This window comes from Varanus komodoensis, unplaced genomic scaffold (genome assembly GCF_004798865.1).
Source record: "Varanus komodoensis strain SLA01 unplaced genomic scaffold, ASM479886v1 scaffold4, whole genome shotgun sequence".
In the NCBI taxonomy this organism is placed as follows: domain Eukaryota; kingdom Metazoa; phylum Chordata; class Lepidosauria; order Squamata; family Varanidae; genus Varanus; species Varanus komodoensis.
Genome location: NW_025335941.1, coordinates 6,893,620 through 6,913,593, shown reverse-complemented (window position 1 = coordinate 6,913,593; position 19,974 = coordinate 6,893,620).

Sequence of the window (19,974 nt, the reverse complement as noted above, 5' to 3'; positions counted from 1 at the left end):
GGTTTGCAATTCTCAAGTATTTTCAAATCTGAAAACTCTGCCTTAGTCCTGAGCTGCTGTTATTGCTCATGATTTATTGTACTTATACCCCACCTTTCCTCACAAAGATCCTAAGGCATCCTTAGTGAGTTTTTAAACCCCTGGCCAGCATTATCTTGTAGACTTATCAGATCCTAAACCTCTGGTCCACAGGCATCTCTTAAAACTTTTCTGCCTGAGGCATTCGTATTATGTGCTCACCCTTCCCTAGTCAGAGTTGTTTATGGGTTCTGTACGTGATGTCTAATCAGCACTTTCAGCAAGCTTTTTTTTAAAGCAGGAAACATGCAACATTTAATTGTGAAAGCAAAAGAATCCTTTCCTATGAATTTGCTCTATTTTGCTATTCCACAGTACCATCTAGAGATCATGTAACAGAAATCAAATGCTGCTTGCATTGTGCTTGGATCTCAGTCTTGCCATGACATAGCAGATTAACATCCTCCTACAGAAAAGCTTTTATGGAGCAATCCTAAACTTGTTCACTCAGAAGTAAAACCTGTATTCAGTGGATTTTACTCCCTCATAATTGCATTTTTGATAGCAAACTTTGTAATATCTTTCCACTATACAAGTACTTCCATGCACTTGTACTTTGCAAAGTATTCATTCTTCACACCTCCATGACTAGCATCTTAATTGTCCTGTTGGCTGTCCTGTTAATAATTAAAAAATAACAAGGTTTGGTGCTACAGAATTAGAGTAACTGAAATTAGTAAGGGGGGGAGGGCATCTATTTGCTCACTGAGCAGCTAGTGGGTAACTCTTTAACAGAAATGCTTGTATGTAATCTGGTATGGATGACAAAATGCATCTCTGCTGTCTTTCTATCTATTAATGGAAACTATGATCAGAAAAGGATATTTCTTTAGCTAAAATTATGGTTTATTTTAATGCAGTTACCACTTATGCAATGTTTTAATACACATTCTGAACATGAATAATTCATTATGAACATTAATGGTATGTCAAGGTGCCTTATTGGATCAGCATTAGTTACTTACCTGGGGTTAAACCAGAGGTGCCGATACAAGGCAACAAGAGTTTTGTAAATTTCATAGTGTTCACCTGCTTCATTTTCAGAATGTATTAACTGAAACACAGTAAAATTACAAATTCCAACAAATAAAATTAAAAGTATGCCATGATGTGTGTGTGTGTGATTAGTACTGAGGGGAATTGTGTAAACGTGTGTGGGAAGGTTCATCTTAAAGCTTGTAAGAATTGGATTTGAAAAGCTGTTTTGAAAGCACAATGAATCAGTTGATACTGGAGACCTGCTTGAACTTGACTGTTTGCCTAAAAGCTCCATGTATGGTTGGGGATGTGGATGGGAAGCGTCCATTCAAAACTTTAAAGCTTTAAAGCAGACAAAATCAAGCAGACTGGCTTGGACCATGGACCATAAACCCAAGAGAATGATATAGAAGACTCTTCATTCTTTTGTATTATTCTAGGATTCATTATTCTCTTATTCAAAAGTTTCAGTCTAGATAGTCTAGACTCCAGATTAAAATTGATTTCTACCTACTCTTTTTTGTTTATCCTTTCCATTGAGTTTATATAATGTACTGCAGTTTCTAGACATCAGTCCTCCCCCTCCAACAACCTCAACAGTTGTGAATAACTATGAGCAAGTCTTCTACTTGACTAATCCTATCACAGTTTGTATATGCATTGAATGTCCACCTGCTCCTGCTAGATCAGATCTGACTTGTCTTGTGAATGGCCAAGGTGTCAACATTTCCTAAAAATGTTTGAAATAAATAGAAGAGAATGACCCTCCATCTTATAAATAATTCTTATTTTTACATTACATATAGCCCATTCCCTGTCATTTATTTATTACATTTCTAATCTGATCAACATTCCAAGCTGTCAGGGCAGTGCACAACAATTTAAAACCATAAAATACAGCATCATCAATGTAAAAAACTTTTTGCAAGGAACCCAAGGCAGCTTATGTGATCATCCATGTTATTCTCACAACAACCCTGTGAAGTAGATTAGGCCAAGACTCAGTGACTAACCCAGTGAGCTTCATGTCTGAGTGGGGACTAAAATATGGTTCTCCTAAGTCCTGGGCCAAGACTCAAACCATTATACTCCACTGGTTTTCAGTAGAAGTGCTAAGGTGCACGCTGGTGAAAAGTGCTCACTTGTGTTTAACATATCCGTACTATGGTTTAAGTCCAACACAGAATATTTAAATCCACTGAAAGAAATAAAGTTAAGCATGCCTAGTTCTGCAATGGATGTCAAAATTGGTTGCTTCAACTTCCGTTAATGCTCTGAGGTGAAGTTTTATGGGTCATTTATTTACCAAAGTTGCTAGTGGAGACAATTAAGGACAATCATCTGTTCTTTGTGAGCCTTTTATTTCCCTAAAAAAGATATTTAGACTCAAGAATTTCACTTGGCTGCATGTGACTCCATGAAAATCCCCCAGGGGAACTACTGTATATGCTTTCCTTTTGTTAGAGATGAAAGAGATAGCAAACAACAATAATAAAGTTTTGTTTCTGGACTTGTGCTTTATCTAAGTGCAATCAATTAAGGAATTTTAAATGGATGTGCTTCTTATGCTGGGCAGGTGAATTTGGAGTTCTATAAAAATTTGGACAGATTTTGATGGCAAAGCATGAGTTTTCAATTATCCTCAAATCTTATCCAATCCAAAGTGACTGGACAATAGTAGGCTCGGCCAATTTTTTTGACTTATACCTATGGCCAAAAAGAGGCAGGCAAAGTGGAAAGAACTCGATCAACACATTGGTAATTTGTTAAAGTTGTACCAACTTAGCAACTTGAAGGGCAAGCCATGCTACAAAAATGGGATGGGTATTCAGAGAAGGCAGGTACACCCAGAAACCTCAATATACCATGTGTTTTTGCTGATCCGTGGATATGGAAAAGGGAAAGAAAATTTCTGAACCTTTGAAAATCAGACGGCAATATAATACAGCTTACTTAGAGAAGAGCAGGCAGTCAGGGAATTGCTGTCTATTCTAAGTAGGACACAACCATGGATAGAAGCATATATTTTTAGTGATTGATTTCATCATCAGTTCTATTTTTCAGATCCTTGGGTAACCATGCTAGGTGAAAAAAAGAAAAAATGTAGAAGTCATGCCTAAATGAATAATTTTTGTTTCCCTCCCCTTGTGGAAGGTCAACATATTCAATTATCTTCTTTCATGATCTTTTTTATACTCCCATCTGAATTTATTTTTGTTCTTCATATGCTGTATGTGTATTCTCTTGACACATCAATCTGTATTGCAGCTTTTAATTAGGATTACATTTAGGCAACTTCCATAATCACACCCCCCAGCAACATTCAGATTTTGATCTCTATTTTTAAATAAGTCGGAAAATGTGGAAATATTTATGCGATAAATATTTATGTGAATTCTTTACTTGTTGCTTTTTTTCTTTTGTATAGACCTATAATGATAAACCTCTGACTAAAGTACAAAACAAGAGCATTGCAAAATACATGTGTGCTATCTGATTTATATAAACCTTTAAAAATTCCTTTTCTTTTTCATTACTTTTGGAGGGATTTAAAATTAATCAGAAATGAGAAACAAGTGCTATTTTTATTTCAAATGTTTACCTGGGTTTCCTTCTGTACACTTTCTGCCTTTGTCTTCTGGCCTCACAGCCAGCAATCCCTGGCATGAGGAAATGTCAGCCTTTTTAATTAACATGTTTTTAAACACAGTGTCCTTGAACGTTGCTATAGGAAAACATGATCTTAAAAGTGTGATTTTACAAAATGGCTATGGGAACACTAAATTGACATGATCACTTTAAGCAGGCTATTCTAGAATGGTGTCTTTTACAATCCTCCATATCAAATATGGATTCATGTTGAGGGAAAGTGTGTGACATTTGGGGTGCCAGTCTAAGCTAGATTAGATAGAAAAGTCCTAAGGTACCCAGCTTTCTCCAGCCAGCTATGTTGGCTAGAGTATGCTGGAAGATTTAGGCCCCTTCTCTGTCTAAACTTGCCTCGGGCGAAGACTTTCAGTGACCTACTTTGATTTTTTCTCCCCAACTCCCCAGCTTGCCTATTCTTCCCAAATTGGCAGTGAAACAAGTTCTATTTAAAACACTGATATCTCAGAACAGATTTAGATAAATTCTATTCTCTCGAACCTAATTTGCAGTCAGGTGGCTTAATCTGACATTTGTGCTTTACTTCTGATGGACTCCCCATTGGGTGTTTTCCTCAGTCTCAAGTCAGTCAGCACTGAATCTCCCTGCAGGTGTTAGACATGCTTGGCATTCAGTGGCCCTATAAACCTTTTTAAATGTCCAATGGAGGTTTATTTATACCAGACAAAATGGACAAGTTAATACTCCTGTGCCAAAGGCTAAAAATGCAACAAGATTACACCAGTTATTAGAAACTAGTTGAATTGAGGGGATGGAAATTAGAATAAAGATGTCTTGGAGGGCTGAGAAGAAACTATACATAGTTGTTTACACGAGGAAATTCTAAAACAAATGCACGAAAAACAGCAGTACTTGAATCAAAGTAGAAGTAGCTGTGGGGCTCCAGTAGCAGAATATATGCTAACAGCCATCTTAAGTCTCTGACTGCCAATTGTGTATCATTCATGTTCAATAGGGAAGTTCTAGGAAAGTGAAGGGGAGCCAAAGTTTGTAAAAATATTAAAAGATCTACATATAAAATGTTGCAAAGATGGGTGCTCAAAAAGTCTGAGCATGCCTAAGCAGGCAGGGAAAGCAGACTGATTCCAGGATGGAATGATGATGATGATGATGATGATGATGATGATGATGATGATTCATAGTAGAGAGACATGTGTTTAGATATGGTACATTAACCCCCTTAGTTGAGTCCTAGGTGGGACGAAAACGGTGCCTAAATGGACCATATCCACCAATGTCATTATTCCTCACAGGCTAAAACTCTTTCCTGTTTTTTCAGGGTGGTGGAAATGATCCATAGAAGGTGCACATGGACCTCCTAGGCCAGTCCTAGTAAGGGATATCCACTTCATTAATTCCCATATGATATAACCTTTTCCAATTGGTTCAGGACATACATGTTCCTAAAGGGACTGGGAATTTTTGCCACAGAAAGGGTTTTTTCCCCTGATTACCACTCACTGATCTCTAATGGCATGGACATCCAGAGAGACAGTAAACTGTTGGTAACTTTCTGCGTCTTAATACCTGATTTATTTATGTATTGCTACATTTACATCTTTTTTCTTCCAATAAGCCCAAGGCAGTGTATACAACCCTCCTCCTTTCTATTGCAACCTCACAATAACCATGTGAAGTAGGTTAGGGTGAATCTCAATGCCTGGCCCAGAGTCATCCAGTGAGCTTCACAGTTAAATGGCAACTGAACCCAGTTCTGAACCCAGAATTCCAGTTCAATATTTCAATATATTGCTCATTCCACAATGATCATGCAATTTGATATGTTAATAACCTCCCTCCCCTTGTTCTAAACATACATAGCCTAATGATCCATTGAATGCCCAGTGTTACAAAAAAGATTGGGTATGAATGGACTTGCTCCCTACCCACACCTTTCTACAGCTGACAAGAGGAAGTGTGCTGGAACATAACAGCTCTAAAGGTTACTACCATATCAGAGTTATGCACATTCTCCTCAACATCTATCTGTGTCTTAGGTTATCTGAAGTACTTATCTGAATGGATGCCAAGGCCACTTCCAAATCAAGTTTTGTTCCCAATCATCTGTCACTCTTGTACTTAGTATTCCACCGTTCCCATTTTGTTGTTTGAAGTCAAATACCATGTATAGAAAGTGCCAGGACTGGGAACAGATTAATCTGTTATGATTATAGTTTGTGTTACTGCACTCATTTGGCATTCAAATAAAATACAAAATATGACTCTGCAATACATTTTGTGACAGCAGTGAGTGCTATTATTAGCCTGGCATTTCAATTTTGCAAAATACAGAAGTGCATAAATAGACGGTATAATGAACTTTTGGCAGAGCTCATTAAGTCTACTTTCTGTTTTGTTTTTGCATCCAATTTTGCTATGGGAATTCTTCACCTCTGCCTCAGTCACAGCACATGAAATAAGCTCCATCACAGCAGTACCTGAAACTGTGACAGAGTTGGCAGAATCTGGGCCTCAGACTGCAATAAAAATAAGTATTGCACATTTTCATTTTCTAAGTGTTCTGCACTGATTCTTAATACCTTCAAAGTCAGAGGGTAAAATAAAAATAACTCGCACAGAGTCATGAATTATGTAAGAAAACATCCAGCTCTTCATTACTCCAGCAAAGTGTTCACATACTGTGACTTAGGGCTCTGGATGTGTTGCTAAAAGGAATCAATGCTCTGCAGAAAGATACTCATCAGTATAGCACTTACATCTTACTCATGCTCTAGTTTAGTATTCCCAGATTTTTAATATCTGCAATTTCATACACACTTACCTGGGAGTAAATCTCTATCTGGGAGTTTGCTTCAGAGTGGACCTGTGTAAAACTGAGCTGCTAATTTCATCTTGCTGAATTAAAACTGGTGGGAAACTTCACTTACACCCAACATGATAAGCCACACCAAAGATTGAGTATGGGTTAAACTGCGGGTTGCTGTTGAAATCTTGTCTGAACCTGATCCAGATAACAAATCATGGTGAGCAGTCATGGGTTCTCTTTATCGGTTGTTTATGGTTAACAAGTCATGGCTTGTTAGTACAACTGGCTTCAGACAACACTATAACCCATGTTTCAACAAGAAACCATAGTTTAACAACATCCCACACTTAACCCATGCTTACCCCTTGATTGCAGATTGCCATGTTGTCTGAATCCAGATCTTCTCTTGCTTTCATGTTGTTATTAAGAACAGACTGCCAGTCCAATGTTAGGAGTTGAGAAACTCCGCAATCATTCTATTTTAAGGAAAAGGCTTTGACTTGGACAACTTGACCCACCTAATTCACCCTGCCATGCTTCACTATCAGTCTGTTAATTGTTGTTTTGGATTAGAGAAGTAGTCTATCTTAGCAGCTTGATATATTGAGTCACACAGATAACTTAGAAATAGAGAATGATGCTTTGATTGATCAGAAACATTATTTCCCCCACAATCCATTAAACCTTAGTACAGAAACAGAAAAGGCACATTGTTAGACTTGCGAATTGGCTTCCATTGAAATGTTTGATGAAGGGAGGAAACCACCAAAAACTCAGAGATAAAAAGAGATCCCAGTATTCTAGGTGGGTTCTCTTTTTATAGCTGATTACATCTCCAGCTTCTATGCCCATTACCATATGTGGAAATTCTAATGTCTTAAGCTCACTGATTGGTTACACTTGGGTTGTTTAGCTTCTTCAGGGACCTTTCCTCAAAACCAGGACACTGTTTCCTTGCCTACATGTCTGCTGTCACATCTTGTTTACTGAAACCTGTAAATTTCCTGTTTTGTTCTTTTTGGTCACTTGTGCCTACCCTATGAGAAACCCGCCCCCTCTCGCTCCCATACTGGTAAAATTTCTCATTGCATACTCAAACTGAATGCACACTGGCAGACGAGGCTAAAAAATACATTAGTTTAGCAAACTTTTTCAGAGCTATTCCTCTTCAGTGGGCCTTATGTAATCTTGGGGTTGATGCGCATTTTTTGCATTTACAAACCTCTGTGTTTCTTTTTCGTAAATATTGATGGTAAAAGAAAAGCTAAATCTTTGTGCCAAACTATTTTGGCCCCATTTTTGTCCAGCACAGTGCATCTTTCATGTACATGTCATGTCTCTATAACAGATTTTAGCAGTTTGGTGTACCTTGTCTGTGTGTGTGTGTGTGTGTGTTTTCAGACATAAGTTTACCTGCAAATGTGAACAAAGACAACACAGGGAGCAGTCCCAGTTATATAAGGCCAACTGGAAAGTTCTTCAGTGAAGCTATTTTGCTCCAAGTGATGCTTTGTGGGAGAGGAAAAAGGTTCCTGACCCAGTTTACTTTCCCCCTGCATCTCATTTTAATTTATTCTCTGCAGCCTCAAATTCCTTCTCTTGCAAAACATGCTTCTGCCCAATCACAGCTATACTCAAATCCAATATTTCTCCACTGGTTTCTATGGATAGCTTTTACTCCTGCCCCAAGAAAGATAAAAACATAATTTAACTGAAGCTGCAAATTCCCTTCTCAGACTGAGATGAGTTACTCAAGTATATTTTCATATTGTTATGGTCAGGTCTTGTCCCAAATTTCTTCCTCTGGGGAAATAACATGGTCGTCTATCAGGAGCAAGGCCTTTTCCGTGGTGTCTCTGTGGTATGACTTACCTATTTTATACGGCTGGGACAGATTATTTTGTGGCATAGTGCACTACTAAATTTGTTCAGTTGGTTCTTGGGGAAGGGAAGACATACCCAGCAGATGATAATATAAACTGCTGAGTTAGCTTAGCTTGTTGAATGATTCTTACCATACAATCATTTGTTGACTGTTAAATTATTACTTATTTTGCTATTATTATGCTTTATTTTTGTCAGGGTTAACTAGACTGAAGTGCCATCATGTGTGCTGCAGTGAAAACTGGCAGCTAAAAGGGCAATCTGAGACTGACAAGATAGCCATCCCAATCTTTTTGCATGGTGACTCTCAAAAGACAGGATGTATCCAGTTTAGCTAATCCTAATTGACAGCTTGTTAAGCAAGGCATCAATGTAAGAGGTTAGTACACTTGCTGACACCTTGTTAGGAAAAGGAAGCAATGATGCCAACTTGGTTCTACTGACACACAATTTGCTAAGACAAAGTAATAGCTTCTCAGACTAGTTGCATAGTTTTCAGCACAGTTTTCCAATGCAAATCCCTATCTAATGTAAATCAATTTCCTTGGCTTTTTTCCCCTTTGTAATTTTTGTGTAATAAGAGTCTTGAGCATATGTGATCTTCCTCAACATTCCTTTAACTTCCTAGGATTGTGATATGGTAGAAAAGTTAACTCTTTGAGGGAAGGGGCTCTGTTTGCCAAAGGACCCTCAAAATGGCTATGTGCACTGCTTTCTGACACACAATAACCTACACTCAAAGTATGGGTTGAATGTGGGTTGTCACTGAACCATGAATTATCACTGAAATGCAGGCCAAATGCTATCTGAACCTATCCAAGATAACAAATCATGGTGACAAGCCCAATTCATAACACAACAAAACATAGGTTCTTTTCATGGTTTGTGGGTGGAAAGAAGAGACTTCCCATCAAGAGCCATCCTGTCTGACCATAAGGTGAAGAAGAAAGGGGGACAGTGGTAACCATGCAGGGTTGCTTGGCATGCCATGTGAACACAGTCAACAACTCATCTTTGAGCACATATCCATAGTTTAATGGCAACCCATACTGGACCTCCAAGCGTGGGTAACTGCATTGTGTCATAGTGTCTTTAAACTGGTCAACAGACAAATTACTGAGACCCTTGGGCATGAGTTTGCCCTTATGCATCAACGGATATCTGGGCTCTGTTATTCATTCTATCATTTCCCTTAATTTTTCATTAATTAGTTTATAAATTAGTTTAATACACTGGTAGTTGATAGTATGTTGTGTGTCAGTACACAATAAACCATTTTTAGTTTTTGCCCAGAAGAGTGGCATAGAGTTCATGTGTCAGAGGCTGTGAAAAGCTCCTGCAGAGCAAATGAATATATAAGCTTAATTGACGCTCCTGAGTGCAGTTACTGCTGTGGATAGGAGAGCCTAGACATGTGCATTATTTATCTGATTGACAAATAGTCAAGTATGCATTTTCCTCCAGCGGCATTCAGGGCATTTACTAAAATCAGCATGAATTGTTTGCTTCTTCTATGGGAAAATATGCTATATATTACTTTGCAGATTATATATAGGCATGCATTTTTATTTTGTTGGTGACATAGAATTAGATAGTGGTATAATGATTGCCCTGTGTAAGCATTAAACTGAAAGAATGTAATCCCAGACAGTTTTATGCACTTTGTGTATGTGATGCTTTTGTTACTGATAACATGTTCACTTGAATAAGCAATGCTACTTCATTTTATTCATCAGCAAAATAAAGATCCCATCAGGGTATGAGACATGGGTAGCCGGAGTCACAGCAGAAACAGCAGGGCCAGGGCAAGAGGGCTCAAGGCAGAGCAGCACTTAATCACTGTTCAGAGCCTGCTGGCTGGGTCAGAGGTAGAAGCATAGTCAACAGAAGAAGCAGGCCAAAACCAGCCACTGGGGTGTGCATCAGAACAAGGCAAGGGCACGGTCATAAGCAAGCCAAAGGTGGAGACAGGGGAAGACAACAGAGCAGGGAGCAGGCACCTGGTACAGGGTAACCAGGTGGGCTTCAGAGCTATCCTGACCAGGATTCCAAAGACAAAGACCTTGAAGGCTCAGAGATGGAAGTTCTTAAAACCCAAGAAGAGGCAGTAGACTTTGAAGCACCCTCAAGGGTACTGCCCTCAGGTTCCCAGGCTGACCAACAGAGCAGGAATGTTTTGAAAGGGTTGGAAGAGGTCAAGGAAAGGGAGAAAGGAATGCCATTTTCTTGTGGGGTCCCTTCCCCCAGAATGAGGTGTTGGAAGGGATGAGCAGCCCAGTGAAAGGGCTTGTGCAGGTCTCACTGGCTCTTCACCAGCAGGACCACCCTGAGGGTGGAGTGCACAGGGTTACTGAAAGGGAAGGATTTGGGGGAGAAGTCCCCAGCTTGGGTTCAACATTTTGGACATGAGCAGACACTAATCTTCCAGCTCATTTGAGGTTTTAAAGTTGCTTTGTCTTGTAGCTGTGAAGTGTCAATAAATATCTGCATTGCAAAGAGACTGTCTGTGCTTTGGACCCTCTAGGCAAGAAGGGAAGGGCCGAGCTCAGGACAGCAAGGCAGCAAAGCAGGGCAAAGTGAGAACAGGCAGAAACTGGATCAGGTGAGCGTCAGGCATGATTCAGGAGCTGAAACACACAACAGCAAGCAAGCAAACCTGTGTTGCTGAAGCATGACAGCAAAGCAGAAGCTAAACCATGCCACAGCTAGCAGGAACACCCACAACACTGTTGAGGCAGTCACTGTGGGGGGAAGTTTGCTGTTACATTAGCTTTTTCCCTTGGTTTCCCAGCTGGTGCAAGACTGAAAGCTCCAGCAGAGCCTGGCTCCACCCCTGTCAATTACTATGCTAGCCATTCCAGTTTAGGCTGCTAGACAGATACCCATTAAATTAGCAGTTATGTACAGAAAGATCAAATTTATTACTATTACCTGGGATTACTATTACCTGGGTTGTTTCAAGTATTGCTGCATTAAGTTTTTCAAACCACATTTTGATTGCTGGTTAAAAAAAGTGTCACCCAAACTCAACTGAATCTCTCCTCTCCTGCCTCAGGTGTGCATTGGGGGACAGTGGTGAGATCAGGTGAGTAGTGCTACTCCTGTTTGGCAGCACTGCTGGGCTGATTTCCCTCCCTTTTGTCTGAGCATGGATCAGGTACGCTGCCTTCCTCCAGCAGTCCCGTCTGAAGCCTGATCAGCTTCCTCATCCCCTCTGCTGAGCTTCAGGGTATGAGCCCTGTTTGTGCAGCAGAGACTTCTTGGCAACCACAGTGAGCCACAACGAACTCAGCTCATTTTTGTAGGAGTGCTCCTCAGTCAGCCAACCCTCTCTTCACTGCCCCTCAGCTTCTCTTCAGCTCTATCCCACCCCCACTGAGTGGGATGGTGTAATAGCAGGAGGTTGAACCTGATAGCCTTCTTGGCCCCCTCCAAACCTACTGTTCTGTGATTCGATGTGTCAGGGTCTGGCCCTAAAGGGATTAAGCAGTGTTGCCCCCGGGCTCTCTCCCCTGAGAACATGAGGCATTGGTTGTGTGTTCATCATGCCCCTCTTGTGGTTGTTTATGGGTTCTTTAGGTGACTTCATGGCCTGCCATTTTTGCTTCTTTCAACAGCACTTGTCACTTTTCTTGGCATGGGAAAATGGGGCAATGTTTATCCTACGAATTTGCGCTAACCTGCTGTAGCACAGTGCTAACAGTTACGTAGCAGAAAATAATTGCTCCTCCTGTCCTGCTCAGATTGCAGTTCAGCCCAGTGAAAAATGGGAAGTAGATGCAGTAGATTAGTAGCCTCATGTAGAGAGCAGAAAGCCCCAATCTTCTGTGGTTCCTCTTCTGCTTTGCGGAGCATGCCTGCCTCATGGGCTCCTGGCTGCCACTGCCTGCCCCCACTGAATGCCCCAGACGTTCCTTGTATGTTCCAGTGATGCTGTGGCTACACTGTTCACTCCAATGAGCATTGTGGAACTGTGTGAATGCCATGGTTAGAACAGGAGTGGGCAATACGAGGCCTACAGCCCCCATTGTGCCCCTTAACTCCTGCTGCATCATCTTTGAATATGGTGGCAAAATGGTGCTCACAGCAGCTAAATTTGGCTCTTTAAGCACTCCTAAACTACTATGGAAAACGCCAAGGGACAACTTAACCCCCACCCTTTTGGAGGGGGAGAAGTACTTAATGAAGCACAGCCAGTGGGCAGGAAAGGAGAGGTTGCAGGGTGAAAATAGCCCCTGGATTCCCAGCAGTTCAGAAAAATACCTCATCAGCTGTGGTGGCACTGTTTTTATTTGAGATTTATGTGTGCATTTATTAAAAGTATTTATATCATGACCTTTGAGTCCAAGGGCACAGGCTTTACCATGCAAATGCTGGATTGGACCAAAGGCCTGCTGTGGATAGCAAGTGCCCGAGGAAAGCCTGCAAGCAGCACGTGTGTAGAGCACCCCCTCCTGCTCATGTTCTCAGCAATTGGCACTGACAAGCACACTATCTTTGACACCAGAGGACATCATGACTTTATAGTCTTGACGAGGCAATGAGGTAATGTAGTCACCAATGCGGCAAACAGGACGGTTGCCCTCCTGGGCAAAAACTGAAATCATGCATTCATGTTACAGCCAAAAGGGGTATGGACAAGATTGCCTAGGGACATGAGAGAATTTCCATCTCTAGAGGAAATGAAGATTCTTGCCTTCCTTTAGGGGAACTTACTCCTTCCAAGAGGACTGACCTCTTAATCCAAAACAGATCCTGCTATAGACCCAAGCAAGTCCATGCATGGAGATAGGGACAAATGACTTTGACAGAAACTATTTTAGACAGTGCCTCTATAATTTTAGTTACTGTACTTTACTCATTGCAAACCTTTCAGTAGGTCATCAGAGAAATGGTATAATACCCATGTAAAATGGTATCAGATTCTAGCCTTAAAGCAATTTAAAGCTTACCTGTCAGCCATATTGTTTTCTGTATGAATAAATAATGTTTTCTGTGACCCATATTATTTCTGTAACTTCTGTGCAAGCAAAAGTGGTGAACTTTGCTCGGATGTGTGTTAGAATTAACTGTATTATCACAAAATGCACAATGCCTCTTGTGATTATTTTAACTACTAGTAGGTAACACTTTTTAATATCTAATTGTGCTGTAATAAATGTCCAAGTTAGGGGAACAGCAACCTAGGTAAGGACCCCTAAAGCAACAGGGTTGCTTTGACCTTCAGCCAGCATTGATAGCTGGGAAGAGATCTGGCTGTTTGACTTCCAACCAAAAGAACAAAGAAGTGGTTTATTGCTAGGTAGACGTACTGACAAGCCAGCATTTACTGAGTTTGGGAATCAATGGCAATTCTCAGCTTGCATGTCTGATCTTCTCATTCTTCGGCTTTGCCAATTAGTGCACCTAAGCAGCTGATGTTGCTCCCCCCCCCCCCCCCCCAGTGTATGTGTGTGGTCATTCAACTAATACACTGGAATCTGTCTTTAAATTGGAGAGAGGATAGAAAATGAAGGCAAACTAAGAAGTTACCTTCTTAGTTTGCATTTGCACCCCTGTGTTTTAAAAACAGGTGCACAGATACAGTAAGAGTAAAGGGGGAGTTAACCCCTTCCCCTGCACCCCAGTTGAAATGACCCTCTCTAGCTGCTATTTACTGGAAGCAGGGAGCAATTAGCCATACGAACCTGGTGCTGCCATTAGTGCATTTCACCAGCGCACATAATTATCTCATGAAAAATTCATGAAGGCTTTTTGAATAAACAAGTCCATGTTCTTGAAAAGATCACAAGGAATGTGATTAGAGTGAATGCAATCCCACATTTCAAGTCTCTCTCTGCTATTAAGTGTACTGATGAGCCTAGTTTTGGAAAACAAGTTCCTTGTAGTGACTACAGTATAATTTGAAATGGGAATTTGATTTAAAGACAACTTCTGCAATCAAAGAATGACTGTGCAATAGTAACTGAGCAGTCGTACATAAATGCTGTAACTGGGAATCAGGAAACAGGGATTCTATTATTTGTCTCAATTAGTGAAAATGTCTGAATCTAAATGTCTATTTTCCTAAGAAATACAAGGGAGACATCTGGTGGTAGGATCAAATAATGCTACCGAAAAACTCCAGTACATTTACTTTGTGATTCAGTATGCGTCTACGGAACTCCCATTACGTTCAGTGACATATATTTTCAAGGAAACAGGCTTGGATTGAAGCCCTAAATTACCTGAACTTGCATGATTTTCTTCCCCTTCCTGCTTGCATCCAAATCAGGACCTGCCTGAAGATCTATAGATGGGCAGTAACTCAAACTGAGAAGGAGCCCTGAAGTCAGCTCATGCTGTGTAAAGAAATGGAAATGCTACTAGTTTCCTAAGTCATCTGGAAGCTGCTGCCCATCTGGAGTGGTAGCAACTCTACTAGCATGTGGTGCAGAATAGTCACTCTTTCTGCTCCCGCACTGTCCTAGGGCACAGGCACCAAGGGAATGTTTTCCCAACTGGGCATCTTCTAGATAGGGGAGTACAGTTCTGGTAATAGTCAGCCTGGGAGTGATGCGAGCTGTGGTCCAACACAAGTGGCACCTGGGCCATGCGAACATGGAAAGGCAAACAGGGATGGCAAACCAAAACTTTCAATGAACACAAACCAAAACTTTCAATGGACATCAGCCTACTAGGAACAGGAGTTGGGGGTGGGAGGAATAAAGCAGTGGGAATGCTATATTCCGGCCTGTAAAGTGGAACACATGAAGTTGGAATAGAGGTTGTTTCGGCTACTTCATCATCAGATTATACATTGTTTGAAACATTCATATTACTGGTATTAGACTATCGTAACTTACTATTTATGTATTACAGGGTAATGCAAGCAGGTAAGAAATGGATGCATTTCAACAGCCTCTTACCAGTTTCTCTGACACATTATGCATTTTATCAAAAATCTGTCAGAACAAGGATTAGCTTTCATCATTTTACTCTGGCCTAATTTATTTCCATTCAAATGTTAAAAAGGCATAATAAAAGACAATGGCAAGGAAGTTGTGGCTATTACATGGGCAGATAAAAAATGTCAGGCCCAAATAATTTCCATTAGTTCTAGCAAGCTGAATCAAGTTCATGTAATTGGTGTGAAACTTTTTTGAAAAAAAGATATACAAGATCATTAGTATTCAGTGAGTAATTTGAAGTGCTTTCTTATTTTGTGACATGTAACAATGGAGTGGCTCTATTTCTGTTTACTGCCCTGCACTCAGTTTCCATGACATTCACATTTTTCTTCAATGGCTATTTTGTGGATAGCTTTACTATGTACTAGTCTGTTTATGGGCACCGCATGAAGTGCTTGGTTATGACCAGTGAAGCTCGATGCACCTTGGGACCAGACTACTTGCAGTACTGCCTTCCCTTATCTGAGCTTGCCCACTGTCTAGGCTTTTCTCTCAGTACAGCGACCATCAGTGACACATCAGATGCGGGTGCAAGAGAGGACCTTCTCTGTGGCTGCTCTGGCAGAGAAGTCTTTTGTCCTTCCTCTGCAAAGATACTTTACTTCAAGCAGGCCTTTTAGTATGTTAGCTACCTGTTGCTTTTAATTGATAATGCCATTTCTTCTATTGGCTTTTTTAATGTATTTGTTTTTATGTTGTGTCTTAATTTTGTTTTAAATCTGGATTTTACATTCTGGCAGAAAGAAAGGGGTATCTTTATATGTTACAGGGATGCTTGGATACCACAGTCAGATACCTCTACTGTGTGCAATTCATTATTTCCTTGCACATATACACTTCCCTATCACATGCTCCAAGAAGTGGCAAGGAATTAACTTCCTGTGCACCCCTTTTTGACCAAATACAGCTAACCTGCTGGGTTTGTTCTCACTTTTCCTTTCTATGAGAAAATAAAAATTCTGAGGTTGTTACAAAAGAAACTGAGGTATATAAGATCAATTTTTGAACCCAATTAGTGTTATTTCCTGTGATCTTATTATGGCTAGAAAGGGCATTCCCTTTGAAGATCAAATGCATGACATAATAAGAGATATGTGCATAATAACTGACTACCTTCTTTGAAGGATGCTACACTTTTCAAAGTCTCTCATGATTTTTGATTCTGCTTGGAAATGTAATGATCAATTTTTAATAGCTATTGCTAATGTAATCTTGCTGTTTTGATCACAAACCAGCTGTAAACAGAGGTGGAAAGCTGTAGAAAGCTACTGAGTTCATTGTCACTGTGTTACAACATCAAAGGTCATGAAAAGTATCCAGTGAGAATTGATAACGTTTAAGTGTTTCCATGATTACTGAATTGTTTGGTGTTAGCCATACTTGGCATAATTCATACAAAAGTTTGAAGGCAATGCAGAATTTTTCATTTCTGATATATCCTTTGGCTAACAAATACTGAATGGTTAATTACACTGATACAGCCAGCCTTTGATATAGAGATGCATTTGTGCATTAATACATGTGTCTATCACTTTGGTGCAGAATAAAAACAGAATACTCCACACGTTCTTCATCCAACTATGAAAAAACAGAAGAATACATCAACCTGAATAATTCAGAGATCAAACTAGCAAAAGTTCTTCAGAGGCTTTTGACCAAAGAAAGAGAGTCCCCAGCAAGCCTCACTAGAATGTGAACTGTTTCAAGCTACTAGCAACCCACCCCAGACTTTTCTAGTCTTCATTTTATTCCGTGGGAGCACATTGCATGGTCTGCACATTACACATATTGTCACTATGCAAACATGAATCTGTGCACAAGAATTGAAATGTGGAAAGCAGCCAATGGGATACTTTATGTGAGAAGACAATAGCAAATGGTGTGAATGAAGGACACAGCTCCTCTGCGGCTACTGATGCAGCAGTCCTGATGAATTAAAAGCCATGACTCACACATCAGGAGCTTCTCTCATTCAAAAGGATATTATTTTTAGTAGTGACACACAGTCTACTCATTTATAGGAGAAAGCCAGCTCCCAAAGGTTTCCTTTCAACCTAGCTATTCTGACAGTGGCTACATATACACCACAGCAGACAAAGGGGGTGGGGTGGGGGAAACACTCGTTTTGAAAAGTTATTTCTATGGAATATGCTAATTAGTTGAAAACACATTCCTTCTACGTATTTTACCTGAAGATACATATGCATTGTCATATGTTGGCAGCCATTGCAAATGGCTTTAGCTGAAGGATATGAGAGACACCAGAATCTACTCCACTGGCTCAGCTAAGACAGGAGTGGGCGGAAAGTAGATCTCCAGATATTTGTGACTTCCATTTTCACAGAAACATAGAAACAGAGTGAGTCAGAAGGGATCTCCCAGGCCATCTGGTCTGACCCCCGTCTCTAGCCAGTTCCACTCATGACATGCCTACCATGTGCAACCAGATTTGAAGTCCCAAAGATCTGATGTCTGTCCTCCCGTTAGCCAAGAGACCAACAGTCCTTTTCTCCCCTTTCCTCTTGTATTATAAGAAAACATGAGAAACTTTAAGATGTGGTACCCACATTTGCTCATTTAACTTGTCCTTTCACATCTTTTTCCTTTTCATCATGTGGGCAGAGACTAGTTTTTAACTTTGTACAACCCCCAGGGAAAAAAATAGGTTCTTTACATGTTATAATGCACTTATATGATTTTACATAGCCTCAGATGAAGATACACCGCCTCAGATGAAGTGATGATACACATAGGACAAAGTTGCTTTCTGTACCTATTAATAAGAAAAGGAAGAAGACAAATTTATTTTCATTTAATTGGTTAAATACAAGCCACAAGAAACATTTATTACCGCATTGGTTCCTGCATAAAAGTACAAAAAGTAAGAAACTGTTTCTTTGTAAGGAGTGTTATGGTATTTTGTAAACATTACAATTGGAGTCACAACTCAGCAACTTCAGTCATATAATGACTGTTCTACTACAGAACATACATTCTCATAGCCAAAAGACTTAAGATATTTCTTTTTAGAAAGAGGGATTAATTTTTATATGAATTTACATGCTAGCCTTGGGAGCATCAATCCCTCTGCTTCCACCTGTGACTGTAAATGAAATAATCAAGAAATAATTAGGTACACAGCACAAAATTATATATACTCTATTAAGTCTGGATCTTATTAGTCGGGTGACTTTCTGGTCATCTCATCTGCTACTTTTATATTCATCTCAGCATCAACACAGCTGCCACTAAGTAAATGTTAAGGATGAACTGAAGGAACAAGTTAATTCAGAGGAAATGGATTCATCCACATTTTAGTTATTCTACCAGGAACACATACAACTTTTAAAATTTATATTTCTCTATAAACTGGAAATTCCGATTCACTGGTATTTACAACAGAACTTGAGCTATTGCAATCACCAACAGCATTGCCTAGGATTCAGACAACCCCTCATGGGACCCATGTTAGAATGTGCTGCTTGCAGCTTCCACTGTAGGCAGCTGAACGCTCCAGGGGGAATTTATTTATTCTGGACAATCCTGCATTCAAGAAAATGAGTCCTCCAACACTATACTTTGAAACTCGGGGTGCAATCCTATGCAGAAAAATGTCCTGTAGCTCCCAGCATTCCCCATCCAGGCATACAAGAAATTGTAAGACTTTGTGTCCAAAATGCATAGGATTGCACCTTTAAAAGCTTACATACCTGTATTAGTCATTATTCAGCCCATGAAAAAATAAAAGCCTGCCTTGAGCTTCAGGAAAACACACAATAAATATTTATACAAATACTGATGTTACTATTGCTAAGGCACTTGTAGAAGATGATTTTAATATTCACAATATGTGGGAACAACACCGGGTGGAAAATCTCCCCCCACAATGTTGCAGTCCACCCTGCATCTTGGAAAAACCACCTGGATTTGAACAGCCCTGGGATATGGACAATACTACATCTAATTCACACTGGCCATGGCAGATGTGCAGATGCCCTTTATAAATGGGGCAAAATACCATCACCAAATTGTGATTGTGGGACTGAAAGGCAAACTATCCAACATACAGTGACAGAGTGCCAAAATAATGCTTATGAAGGAGAATTTGCTGATTTCCTAGTTTTGACAAAAGAAGCAAAAAAATTATTTGTAATTTAGATAAACATTTATATTGTTTTGGGTCTTATATTTTTTGTCATATTTTTATACCTGTGTTTTTATTGAAGTGTGATGTGAATGTGCCATACGATAAATATTCAAATACTCCAGATATTTTGCTAGGTAAGATTCCTGCTACAAGGCATTCTATATGGTGTGAGTTGTAATGTCTATAATGGAAATTTGGAGGATGAGTGTCCAGCACAGTACAGTACTGTATCCCACGGTTTGTACCTGAAGTCTTTAGTATGATGGCACATGAGAGTGATGGGAAGCTTCAGCACAGACTTTTACATCCACATGGTAGTCGTTGGGAATACCCTGGAAGGGATGACCTGTCTTCTCCACACTTCCCATATGCTGTGGTACTTCAGATAAAGTCCACTGGTTATATATGTAAGTATGTCAACTGTAGAATGAACCTTCAGAGCAATAGTCCACTGTTGTCAGTCAAATGCATTTCATGATTGGAAAAATTAAGACATGCTATTT